We start from the raw sequence: 13116 nt of genomic DNA, 5'->3' as shown, positions 1-13116 counted from the left end.
CTGAGGTTTCAGTGTGGGACAGACGTGATCTGATCGACCGGGTAAGTCAAATATTCCCAGAACATGAGAGAGCTGATTGGTCCAGGATCACTCCCATCTTCAGCTTCAGAATCAACAAATGAAATTCATGGAAAATCTCAGCAGGTCCGGTCGCATCTTGAAAATGAAAACCGAATGAGATTTCGGGACTGGTGACACTTCATTTTCCATCTTCATGTCCCTCTGCCTTTCTACAAACTTCCTTTTTATTGAATATGTCCGGACTTCAAACTTTATATTCAGCTTCACTTTTATTGCTTCCTCTCCAAACATTTTCCCAGTCTCTAAAATTGTATCATGCTTGTTCTATCTCTCATTTTGCCCAGGACTTCCAACTGAACAAATAACTCTGTTTCTATTTCCTTAGATACCAGATGGCCAGAGATTGCAAAACATAGGAGCGGTTAGCACTTTCAGAATTCGATCTTGGCTAATATCGTTCTTAACCCCATTCTCCAGTCCTCTACCTGAACACTTACTCCCCAGTCTTAGGATCCAGTCTTTTTGCCAGAGTGGGTCCTAATCCGTCCCAAAACCCTCCACATGTGTTGGCAGCTGTTACACCGTGTCGACGTGTCATCACTCTCAGTTTCAGTGATTCTCGGCAAACACGAACTGTTCTGAGCAGCTCGATCGGGTCTCTGGCTCCACTGTGATCCTGCGGGGGAGCAGTAATCATCTTCATCTCCTACGGAAATTATCGGCGCTTCAAAAAAAAAACGGACAGAAAGAAAGATAGGCTTGTGTGTCAACATATGTGGAGGCAATTGCATTCTGACCTGGTCAGTAAAACTTACTCTGTATATCCCCGCACATTCTAGCTGTCGTGGTGAAAGGGAAGACAAGTCCAATTAATTGCCATCTACGGTTTTATTTGATATGTTTTATTTTATTCTTCCTTGTTTTGAATATGCAGGGATGTTTCCAGCACTGATGGTCACCATTTCTAAGAGTGCATGCTGCGGGCCCTGATCTTTTCTGGAGAGTAGCAGTATCAGTTTGTGCGAAAGTGGCCCAGTCCAAGCTTTAGAAGAAACATTGTTGTTCCCTCTTTCTGGGCGACAGTCTTTCATATCATGATCGATGGGGTTTTATTGCATTCTCATCAGCAAACCTTGTTTTGAATTTACTCGCCCGATACTACTGTAGCGGTGAAAAGAATATAATTCCGAATACCTGCTGCGTGAAATTCATTTTCAAATTTCTATTCGCAGTGGTCCTTCATATGTGGCGATTTCTATATCAGTGCTGGCCATCCTGTTTAAGAGTGCAGTTACATATGTTCCTCTGTCTTGGCGCGGCAGGGAAAATTGTCTGTGCCTTTTCAGGCAATATTTCCTGGATATTTCAACATAGTATTCTTTTTTTTTCAATCATATCCTCTTTATGGACACAGTTACCGGGCACTGATCCTTTATGTAACAACAGTACCGCATTTGCTTGACATGCGAAGGTGGCCTGGATCAGTAACATGGAGAGCATTAATTTCCATCTGTCATAGCGAACACTGGATTCATGATGTTAGTCTCTGTCAAATGCATCCGAAAATGTGCTCTGAAAGCTTCATTTGAACGCTGTCTGGCGTTTCTCAACGTGTGTCAACCAAAACCAGAAATCCTCAATCATAGTTCGGAGCAGTTCACATATTCGAGTTTCGATGCAGCAGACACGGATACAGTTCATTCAGTCAACAACAGGAATGAAAAGATTTACAGGCACAGATGTACTATCGACTCTTGTTCTCAGACTGTTACTAATATTACCGTGTGGCCTGAAGTCTAAGCCATGTTGTAACTGAAAATGAGGAAATCACAGACAGGCTGCCGAATGACGCAGTATGTATTTTGTTTTCTTGTTCTCACACAGTTCCAGGAAATTATGACAGCGAGGGAGAGGAATGCAAGTCAAGTGCAGCTCTGGTGAAACACCTTCTGTCTGATTCAGTCATCAACAAGAAACGTGAAGCCGACGGAAGCGGGAAACCTTTTCACAACTTGAACAAAGAGCAATCACGAAGAGTGACCACCTCTTTGACATCTCAGATCGCCTTTGGCCTTCCCTGAATATGTATAAAAGCTAATTTTTGAACACCTCAAAGTGAGAAGTGTTTGATTTACCGACAATAAGTGAGTCGCATGTCCTTGATTCCCACATAGGTTTCCAACTCAGCTTGCAGCCAGGTGGCAGTTGCTCATGGCTCTGCTGGATAATAGTGCATGGAGAAAGAAAAGGAAAGTTGGAACTCTTATTGGCTCTGGGTTTCGAATAATCTTGCTACGTGTTCTGCCATTCTCGGATTCCAGTGTTAAACCAGTTTTTCAGTTCATCTGAGCAGCAGGAGAGTCGGCGTCTCTGGCAGGAGCAGAATTCATCATCTCCAGTGATCACTTTATCTGAGGAGAGAAAATGCACAACGTTTCACACAGCGATTAATCGGAATTGCATTCCGTTTCAGCATGGCAGCAGATATGGGCTAGCAAATTCAAAGCCAGATTTGCTAATGAGAACAACAAGCACGACCGCTCAGATAGAGCAATTCCTTCCCACCGCTTATTCTGCAGAACTGGTGCAGTTGCTGTGAGTATGCTGCAGGGTATCATCAGGTACATGCTCTTGGGTTTCCGGTTTTGGCCTGTGTGCTCGCGTGGCTGACCAACCTGAGATTGTGATTTCAGATTCCACTTCTTAAGAAGGCTTGTGTTTGCATCCCTGTGCGGCCACTTGTGCTAATGGATCAAGCTGGCAACGTTTTGCTGGAATGAGTTTTGTTAAAGTTGAACAGAAAAAAAGCAGTCATTTCTTCTAACTTGGCTGTGATGTGGCACAGCAGAAAACAACCAACATGTCAGTGCCCATGTTTTCCCCTTCTGCTGTAGTTGTCACGTTCCCCTCCAGCTCGAAAGGCCACCAGCATAATATGCAACTCAAAAACAGGCTGCGGCAATCTTTCATATTCCAGACAATTTGTATTTTTCACCGTTTCTCTGAAAGTGAATGGAGATATTTATTTCCCTGTTTATGTGAAATTAGGTTCTACATTGAATCTGCTCGCAGTTTTCTGTTGTTGTTGCGAAAATGAGGGAAATTGCGATTGAAACTTGGTTACTTTTCCCTAATTTCCTTAATTTCTGTCCTGATGTGAGAGGCTGGTGATTGGTCCTCTCGATCCGGTGGAGACATCAGCCCAATTGTTAACCTCATCTAATCGAGACTGTAATTGGTAATCTTCACTTTTCATGGTTCATTGTTAGTCAGTTCTGATTCATGTTACTTGAGCACTTTCCTGGAAGTATTGGTGCACTAAGGCGCCAGTACGTTGAAAGCACCATTTGGAATTGCCTCGCTGCAATTTGTGTGAGCAGCTCATGACCCAGACGACTCGCTCTGCCTCACAGACATCATTCATGAGCCCGTGTGTCTGAAAATAGGTTCTCTTTGTCAGTTCTGCTTCTGTTCATGAGTTGTCAGGTGTTTCGTTTCGCTGGAGAGCTGCGCGAGCAACATGAATTGTGAGGTATTTTCTGCAGCCAAAATCTCCCACTGAGAAGTTGGGAATGTGTCAAGAAGAATGGTTATTGGCAGCCTAAGACCAGAAAAAAATGATTCGTTGCTGGTTTTAACCGAAGCAGCCTGTGGGAGTTATCTCAAATGGGAGAGTACTCGCTTTGCATGCGAGAGATTGCGGGGTTGCTAGCTGCGTTCTCCATCCCCTTTTAGGGCGGCACCGTGGCTCAGTGGTTAGCACTGCTGCCTCACAGCATCAGTGTTCCACATTTGTTTCCTGTGCGTAGTTTGCACATTCTCCCTGCGCCTGCGTGGGTTTCTTCCCACACTCCAAAGATGTGCAGGGCAGGTAAATTTTACATGCTAATTTTCCCATAATGATCAGTGCATTAGTTCGAGGGAAATTGGTCTGGGTGGGTTACTCTTTGGAGGGTCGGTGTGGCCTAGTTGCGCTGAAGGGCCGGTTTCCATACTGTAGGGAATCTAATCTAGCCATCTTACAGAAAACTTGCCCAACGCACTGACCAAGTGATGAGTGCCTATTCAAACTGGTGTTTGCCACAGCAGCATCTCAGAGTGGCTGAGCCCGTAAACAAACGCTCTATTTGCCAAATTTTCACGTTTATTCATTTTCAACTTTCCTGTCTGTATACAGATCCATATGCCTTTGAAATGTTGAGAGTATACCAGACTCCACCACTAAATCTGACAATTCATTCCAAACTCGCAAACCTTTCTGTGTGAAAAAAACAATGTCCTTCAGATCCCTTTTAAATTTTACCATTCTCCCCTTAAAACAGTGTTCCCTTGCTTTGAACTTGCCTGCCATGGGAAGAAATATTCATTGACCATTTACTCTACCGTCTCCTTCATATTGATATAAACCTCTGTAAGCCCATCCCTCAGCCCTCAAGCTCCATGGAAAATTTTCACATCCTATTCAGCTTTACGCTACAGTCCAAACACTGTAAGCCTTGCAACATCCTCATAAATATTATCGAACTTACGCCAAGTTGGCCATTGCAAGTGTGTGTGGGTAAGTGCCTGAAGTGAGGCGATGCTGAAACACGAATCATGAAAAACGTGGTTGCGGGGTTTGTGTGGCAGCGTAGCAGAGATGTCGAAGGAGCTGTCTTTAAACTATAACCTCGATCCAGTCATTGATTTGAATTCCCACCACAACCAGAACCTCAGGTGAAGTCGGGAACTCTGTTTTTCATGAAAGACCTACAAACATTGAAATGTCAGGATTTGATCCCATATTCGGCTGTTTTTTCACAGGAACTTTCACTAACTAAGGCTGAGGAACTGCCCAAGCTCAACGATTCAAAACTATGCGTGCACTTACTTGACTATTCGAACACAGGAACTCGGACTCATTTTTTGTGTGTTTCACAGTTACTCGGTGTAAATTTAAAACAACCTCTGGTTATGCAGAAGAGTTCAAAGCTGCATATTCTCCACTGAAAATGCACAGGGAGAGGCAATGTCTTATTGCTTTTGTTTTAAACTGATAACTTAGACTGTTTAAACTGACAGAATAACGCAGATCCATCCATCCTCTTGGGCACCTTTAACCGCGAGAATATCAGCAAAGGTAAACTCACACTAAGAGGAATGGGCTCATTGCGGTGAATTGTTAAGGAGTGGTGTGTGAATCAGAGTGAATAGTGGTCAGTAAATACTGACACTGACATTGAACGTTGCAACACCAGCTCCTCACTCACTTGCTGTCTCATGCCTCCCAGTTATCATTGCCTTTCGCATTTTGCTCTCGTCCGTTCCACTTCTCAACTTATTCCCGACAGCTTGCAAGTGTTCCCTTAGAAACTGCAGCTTTAGGAAACGTATTACTGGGATAAAGTCATTGCTCAATGTGATGGGATGCACCGTCAATCCCTAATTACTCGAGAGATTGAGATTATGAGTTACTCTGCATAACCCTGGATGTCCTCAGTTGCGGGGTACAGGCATAATGCCATGAGGCAAGGGTTGAGACGTAGTGACATTGAAGGAACAGCGAAATATTTTCAACTGGGAAACGCGAGAACCTTGGAGGGGTAATTGCTGTGATAGCTTTCACTTGTATTTGCTGCCATTGTCCTTCCAGACAGATGCTGATCGATCACTGAATTGTTCTGGCAGGATCCGTGTGTGTGTTCTGGGTGCAGCCAGGATTTAGTTTTCATTCGGATAATTCACAAGAAGAGAATTAAATCTACATCTCCTAACTGGGAACGAAAGCCTGTTCCTGGCAATGCAAAATCAGACTCGTATGCAGGGATGTCCATTGATTCTGCAGTAGCCTTTGGGACCTGTATAAACTCTAGTGCCTGCTCTTCACGTCATAATTGACTTTGTCAGCAGTGTTTCTCTCTCCAAGTTTCCAAGTCGGTTCATATTATCACCCTTGGTTTCAATGTGAAGAAGGCAATGCTGTGATAATCTGATGTTGTTCAGCAGATATACTGCAGCAAGTTAAGTAAAGACTGATGCTAACACGAACTCGTTTTGAGCCGCGCTGATGTTTTGGCATCAAGAAAGGCATCGTTCAACTCGCCTCATTCCGGGTGACGGGCTCGAAATGACCAGTGGTTTCTCGCTGAATTAGTTCAGGCTCTGGAATGTAAAAAACTTCAAATATGAAAGTACAGTGAAAGTAAATGTTTCATAGAGTGGGGAATTCCAAGTGAAACAGTGACGGTCATTATGTTTGCTGATTTTTCACCTTGTGAATGCTGCTTCCCTGATGTGGACGTTTAGATTACCTATAGACAAACTGTCACAGCCAAACCTGGTTTTTGGGTCAGTGACGGAATTGGTAACATGCCTGACGTCGAGTTAGGGGATTGTCGGTTCGCATTTAAAATCGCGAGGATGCAGCGTGCTCGTCCATTCCTGTTGTCTGTCAGGAATGGAAGGGTTTGAATTTTCGAATTTACAGTTTCTTTCGTCCACTTCAAATTCCAGCTCAAAGCAACGTCTCTCATTGTCTGTAGAACTGGCTTTGGTTTAACCAAAAGCTGCCTTTTGGCGGTTGAACTTGCATGTTGGAGCGGACAGCTGAAGTGAAGCACAAGGAGCTGGTCAAATCCTGAGAACTCTGCCACTCTCGGGGAATGTGTCTGTGTGTCTCTTTCTGTCGGAGACACGACGTGGGTAATAACACAGTGTGATTATGTCAAACTTCAATCCCATTGTTGTGTCATCTACGATCAAAGCGAGAACCTCACTGCCATTTGCACTGGAAACATCAGAACACATAAGATTATGGACCAAAGCTGGAAACAGGGAATGGATAGACGAATGTTTTTAAACCAGACTGCACCATGGGCCAAATGGGCTTTCCCATTCTGCAAAACTTGAAGACGAGTAGAAAACAATCTGCAGTGAAACTGATCAGAAATGAAAGGGAAAAGCCATTTCATTGAGAATAAGTGCAAGAGCGTCTGTCTTCATTCAGTGTAATGTCGTAGTTAGGATTTGGAACTAGAACTGCTATGGCATTAGTTCTATTTTCGGACAGGGAATGAATGGTTTATTGTGCAAGTATATCGTGGTAGCAGTATTTCTGACCACTGGTCCGAACCTGGTAATGCTTGGTTTTGTGCCAGGTTATCAAAAATCAAAAAGATGCAGATTTTGGAAAGCTGAACTAAAAACGAGAATTGATAGAGAAACCCGCTACACCTGGCAACATCTGTGGAGAGAAGCAGATTTTCTTTTAGATGGACAGGAAACAGGTTAGTTATAGATTTCTAGATTATACTGTTGGGAAAATGATAATCTTACCTGTCGAATCAGGATATTTATCAAAATCACTCTTGAGCTTACAAACGTCGAATTTACAATCTTAAAAGGACTTAATCAGCTGTCATGCTACTTTCATTTTCCTGAGCTGGTGGAAGGCTATGTTTTAATGGCTACATTTCCTTTTGCTTTCTGTTATTTAGCAGTCACGCCGAATGGAGAATTGTTTCTTTCAATGTCTGCCTCAATATGTGTCTTTGTTTTTTTCTATACGTGTCTCTGTATCCTCCTAGGCCTTTTTCACATTCTCCGACTCTCTGGCTGTCCATATCCCTCATTTCCCATTTCTGCTCTTGAAAAGCGTGACATTCAGAGACAGTTTGAGATTCGAACTGCTGAGAGGCTTTCTGATGCCTGGCTGGAGTCGGTCGAAGTAGTCTCATATTCTCTGGATAATGCGTCTGTCACTTCGACCTGAGGCAAGGAGACATTTCTTCCTCAAAATCTAAAGACCCTTTCGAAGTTAAAGTTGAATTCCTTATCCAACAGGAAAAGAAAGTAACTACATGATAGCTGAAGAAGAACAAGGATGCATTTACTGTTGGTGTGCAACAAATGAATGGTGACAGCAGAGAATGAGGGTGATCATGTCGTGGTGTCAGTGCCATTACCATAACATTCCCCGTGAATGCTGCAGTGTCTCCTGCCTCACCACTTAATTTCCACAAAACTGGGAATGAAGGAATGAGAATAAGAGGATGAGAAGCAGAAGTGCTTGTGGAACTGCGGGAAGAATCTCCAGGTTAAAATAGTAGTTAAAAAGAGTAACATACACGACTGGATTTCAACCAGGAAAATGAAGCCGGATCTCGAAATCAGAATATAAAGCAATTCAAACAGACACTGAGTTTCTCGATCAGCAACACAATACTTGCGAGAAATAATGAGCTTTCAATACAATGAGCAGGCACCAGTGTGATGGGAGGTGCTTTCACCAGCTAAGCCACGGCGCCACGTTAAAAGCCAGATTTCTCGTCCATATGTGCAATGTCTGAACCACTTGATCACAGGAATTCGAAAACGCGTTTTCTGTATTAGCGTTGCTCAGTATGAATGGCAATCAAACTCTGCTTGTGCAAAAGCAGACATTTCAATGCTGAGCATGCCCTACTGAAAAGGCACAGAAAAAGATAGTATCCTTTTGCATTGGCATCCAACCGATATTTTCATCTGTTTAAACTGACAGAATAAACAGGATGTGCTCATCTCCTCTCGCGTCCCATTAACCACGTTAATACACACGCAGGGATGTTCAAACCAAGATGAACAGGCTCATTGTTGTGAATTGACAGCAGTGGTGTGTGAGTCATTGCGAACAGTGAGAAATAAATGCTGAACCAATAGCACTGACACTGAGCCTTGCACCATTAGCTCCACATTCACATCTTGTGTCATGTCTCCTCGGAATCAGTGCATTTGACTTTAATTATTCTACCCTGCACCTCTTCTCAAGTTATTCACGTCCGCTTGCAGTGTCGAATTAGTACATGCAATTATTAGAAATGCATTTCTGGGACACAGTTGTCTTTCAATGAGATAAGATTCACTGCCCATCCCTAATTATCCCAAAGATGTAGGGGACGAGTTATTTTTGTCAACTCCTCAAAGACGCCACTCCTGACGCCACTCTGTCAATGTAACTCACTGAGGGAAGAGCAAACTGACGCCACTCCGTCAGTGTTACTCACCCAGGGAAGGACAGACTGACCTCACACTCTCAGTGTAACTCAGCAGACTGATTCCACACTGTCAATATAAGTCATTCTCTGAAGAGCAGTCTGACCCCACTCTATAAATGTAATTCCCTCAGGGAAGAGCAGACTGATCCCATTCCGTCTATGGCACTCACGCAATGAATGAACACTAACCCCACTCTACCAATGTAACTCGCCAGGGAAGAGCAGACGGAAGCCAGACTGTCAACATAAATTATCGAGGGAAGATAATACTGACCCCGCTCTTTCTATTTCACTCAGGCAGGGAAGAGCAGACTGTCATCACTCTGTGAAAGAAATTCGCCCAGGGAAAGGCAGACTGACCCTACTGTATCTGCGGGACTGAAACAGGGTAAGAGCAACTAACCCAACTCTGTCAACGTATCTCCCTCAGGGAAGAAGACCCTGACCCCTCTCTGTCCATGTAGCTCACCCAGGAAACAGCAGACTTACCCCACACTGTCTATTTAAGTTCACAAAAATCCTCTGAAGTACGTCCTATCCAGACACTCCTATTACAGAGACATCACTGTCTCTGTAACCGCGTGCGTTCAATGGCGATTCCAAATAACCTGCAAATGTTTAGAATGTGGCAGCAAACCAGAGCAACCACACAGAAATTGGGCGAATGTGCAAAATTCCATCAGGCTGTCACCTAAGCCTGGAATGGAAACCAAACCCGACAGTGTTTTGATTATAAAATGGCAGAACAGAAACCTAGCAAAAGGAATTGCGTCCCTGTGTGTTGCAACGATTCTGAGTATTAATGCAGCCCCCCTTACTGTAGTTAATTTCCATTTTCATCACTGCCAACCTTCTTCAAAGCAAAGCACGCACTTGCTTTTTTCAGACTTCCTATATCCCGCTCTCATCCCGCTTTTTACCGAATCAGATTTCTGACTTTACAAACTACGTAATAACAGGTTGACAACTGCAGAATGAGCTTTGTTCCGTTCTCCACTGATGTTGATGGTAGTAATCCGGCATATTCGAGTAGGACTTGAGGCACTTGCGGGTGGTGTATTCGCGGCATTTTGGCATTTCTTTTTCATTTTCGGTCTACTATTTCGAGTTCATTGCGCAGAAGAAGACTTTTTGGAGTCGAAATGGTAACTGTGTTTTCTCTCGAAAGACAGACGTAGCTTTATTTCTGTTCTCTTATAAATTGATCTTCTTCTGATCTTTGCAAATGAAGTAGGGCGCATTACTATTGCTCGGTTTGAGTTTTAAAATCAAGAGAAACATGAAGGAGAGAATATCAAAGAACACAAAGTTCTGAGTTGTTAACATAATTTTTGCAGCAATGGTGGACATGAAGGTCAAATTAAGATAACGGTTCAAGAACACCGTTCGTCTTTGGAAGTGGTATGTGACTTTAGTTCCAAATATATGTTTCCGTTCTTCCAGTACATCTTTTTGACTCCCAGAAAACATTGATTGTTTTCTGTATTCACTTTGTTTCGCGACATCTGTCTTCTGGTCGACCAGGGATTTGCGTCTGCATTGAATAAGATTTCGCTCTTTCTTTCGAGAAGCAAACCTGTGCATTATGTACCACTTACCATGCTGATGGCTAAGAAGTTCAAAATGAATTACGGTTTACGGATCGTGAGCAAGAATGAAGTGATCCACTTGCGAACAGATGTCACCACGCCCTATTCCTACATCGGGCCTGAACGGTCTATTGGCAGAGTCTGCAGACAGGAAATGTCGAAGTGACTAGTCCTTTGTTCAGTTTGATATGATACCAATGGTAGTGCTGTTCTGGTGCAGAAATGTGTCAACATCTCTGACGTTAGAGTCAATATTTAAGTCACATCTACTCCATGGAGTGTCTTCTCATATCTGAACATGCTGACACGAAAACATCTAGCTCCGATAGCAAAACTTATTTTCATTAAACTGGGAGTATGTTTAACTAAGCAATTCAGACAGCCATGATGAATAATTGGCATTTGGTTCTTCAAGCTGACCTCTCCACACCAACTGCTCCAACGAAGGCCGTGGATAAGTTCCTCATCGATTATTTTGGTCAATTTTAGCCTCAACAACAACCAATTGTTCTGAACAATGCTACACCACAAACAGAGGGCTAAGTCTGATTTTCATCGTTAATTTTCAATTTCAGTTCTTAATGCACAGTTTCTTACGAATGTGGACAGCAGAAGACCGTTAACATTCCATTTCTAATATTTCCAGAAAATTCTACTCCGCTGATATCGCCTTGCCTTTTCACATCGCAAGCCAGGAACCTGAATCAGTCGAGTTCCTTTCCACACATGGAATTGCTTTTTTCTAAATCATTGACCGCTGATATAATAGATTATTGGCCTTAAGAGTCAGCGGTAAATTAGGTAGAACTTTCTCAGCTTGACTTTCAACTGATCCTGAAAAAGATGTCATCACCTGCTTGTAAATGTATTGCATTGCTTCTTGTTTTGCTGAATTCCACCCCCCGAACATCCAAATTTCATGATAGTTCGACAAATGTGTTGACACTGATTCGTGTTGAAAGTTGATGGCTTTTTGTGTCTCGACACATAATTTATTCAATTAGATGACTGGGTCAGTCTTGAAATTACTTCGGATTCTTCACAGTTGAAAATTTACTTTCGATTGAATGCAAAGCTCAAGCTCCACGAAATTCAAATTATGCAAATGAATTAATGACTTTTAAAAGATTCTACGCTGTGAACAGGATTCGAACCTGCGCAGGGCGACCCCATTGGATTTCAAGTCCAACGCCTTAACCTCTCGGCCATCACAGCTGCGGTAAGCCTGTTAATTTTCATAGTAAAATAACTGAATTCATTTGTTGTAAGAACAAATTGTCAAGACCCAAAGATTTCGCCAAATCCTTTGCAGATGCCCAGACGAACGGTACCTTCGCAGATTGACAGGCTTTCACCGCAAACTAGATTCTGACACAGCTGAAGTTATGGGAATGATTCTTCGTAGAATTATAGAGTCACGGATGTACACCACACGAAGAGAGGATCATTGTCTCACTGCGTCCGATCGATTTTGACTCAATTGCTCATCATCTGGTGCCAAATTAGATATGCTGTTGTGTTTTAATATTCATCGAAATATGGTATTAGAAATATTGATGCTAAGTCCATAAACACTAGCTACATTCGTAAAAACAATATCGGAATTAGAAAGAATGCAGAACCAATTTACGTGAATGGATCCAGCAACTAATCCGTAAGTTCTGACATCAGGTAATGAATTTGTGAGCGCAAAAGGGGAAGATTAACCAAAGATTTGGAACTTGAAATCGTCTTGACGGAATTATTTGCAAAGTTTTTGCGGTTGTTCTAGAGTCATCAAGTCCTTGAACAATACAACACGGAAAGTGGTCCTTCTTTCCAACTTGACCATGGTGGACAGTTATCCTAAATTAATAGGTCCCATTTGCCAACATTTGGCCCACATCCCTCAAAACCTTGTTACTCTATATCCATCCAGATGCCATTAAATGTTACAGTTGTACCAGTCTACAACAATTTCTCTGGCAGCTCATTCTGGACACGACTGAAAAAGTTGCCCCTGACGTCCCTTTTAAATCCTTACCCTCTAAATGTAAACCGATGTTTTCTAAATTTTGACTTCCTCACCAGCTGGAAAACACCGTGACGAGTCAACCTATCCATGTCCCTCATGATCTAATAAATAGCAACGATTTGACTTTATCATACTTGTCAGGAGGGAGATGTGTGGAGATTATTTGTCGAAGGTTTGAAGTAGAAAGTCTGATGTACAGATGTTTAGAAATGCATCTTGGAGAAGTTTTTAATAAGTCATTGCAGTCTAGTAGCCGTTGTAGAAGTCTGTTGTGAAAGCTGCAGAAGGATTTCAGGGCAAGAGAACGAAGCATTATTTCCAATGTATGGTGGCTCAGTTCGACCGCACTTGGACGACAGTATGAGGAATTACAATCCTCAATTTAGGAAAGATACTGATGCCATATGAGGAATACCACGAATGGTGTTTCGCCTTGATATCATGGATGAACGTTAGTCCTCTGAATTTTAATTGGGCAAAT

The 13116-nt window shown here is 42.7% G+C and overlaps 1 non-coding gene across 1 annotated transcript; it reads right to left on the bottom strand.

Moving 5' to 3' along the window:
- Positions 1–11754: 11754 nt before the first annotated feature.
- On the bottom strand, positions 11755–11836 carry trnas-uga (transfer RNA serine (anticodon UGA)). Its single transcript has one exon. It is a non-coding gene; the product is annotated as a tRNA-Ser (tRNA).
- Between the last annotated feature and the right edge of the window lie 1280 nt (positions 11837–13116).

The sequence above is a fragment of the Chiloscyllium plagiosum genome, unplaced genomic scaffold (genome assembly GCF_037043375.1).
Source record: "Chiloscyllium plagiosum isolate Xiang-an unplaced genomic scaffold, Cpla_swu_hap1 HiC_scaffold_14, whole genome shotgun sequence".
NCBI lineage: Eukaryota > Metazoa > Chordata > Chondrichthyes > Orectolobiformes > Hemiscylliidae > Chiloscyllium > Chiloscyllium plagiosum.
This window is presented reverse-complemented; position numbering and strand designations above follow the sequence as displayed.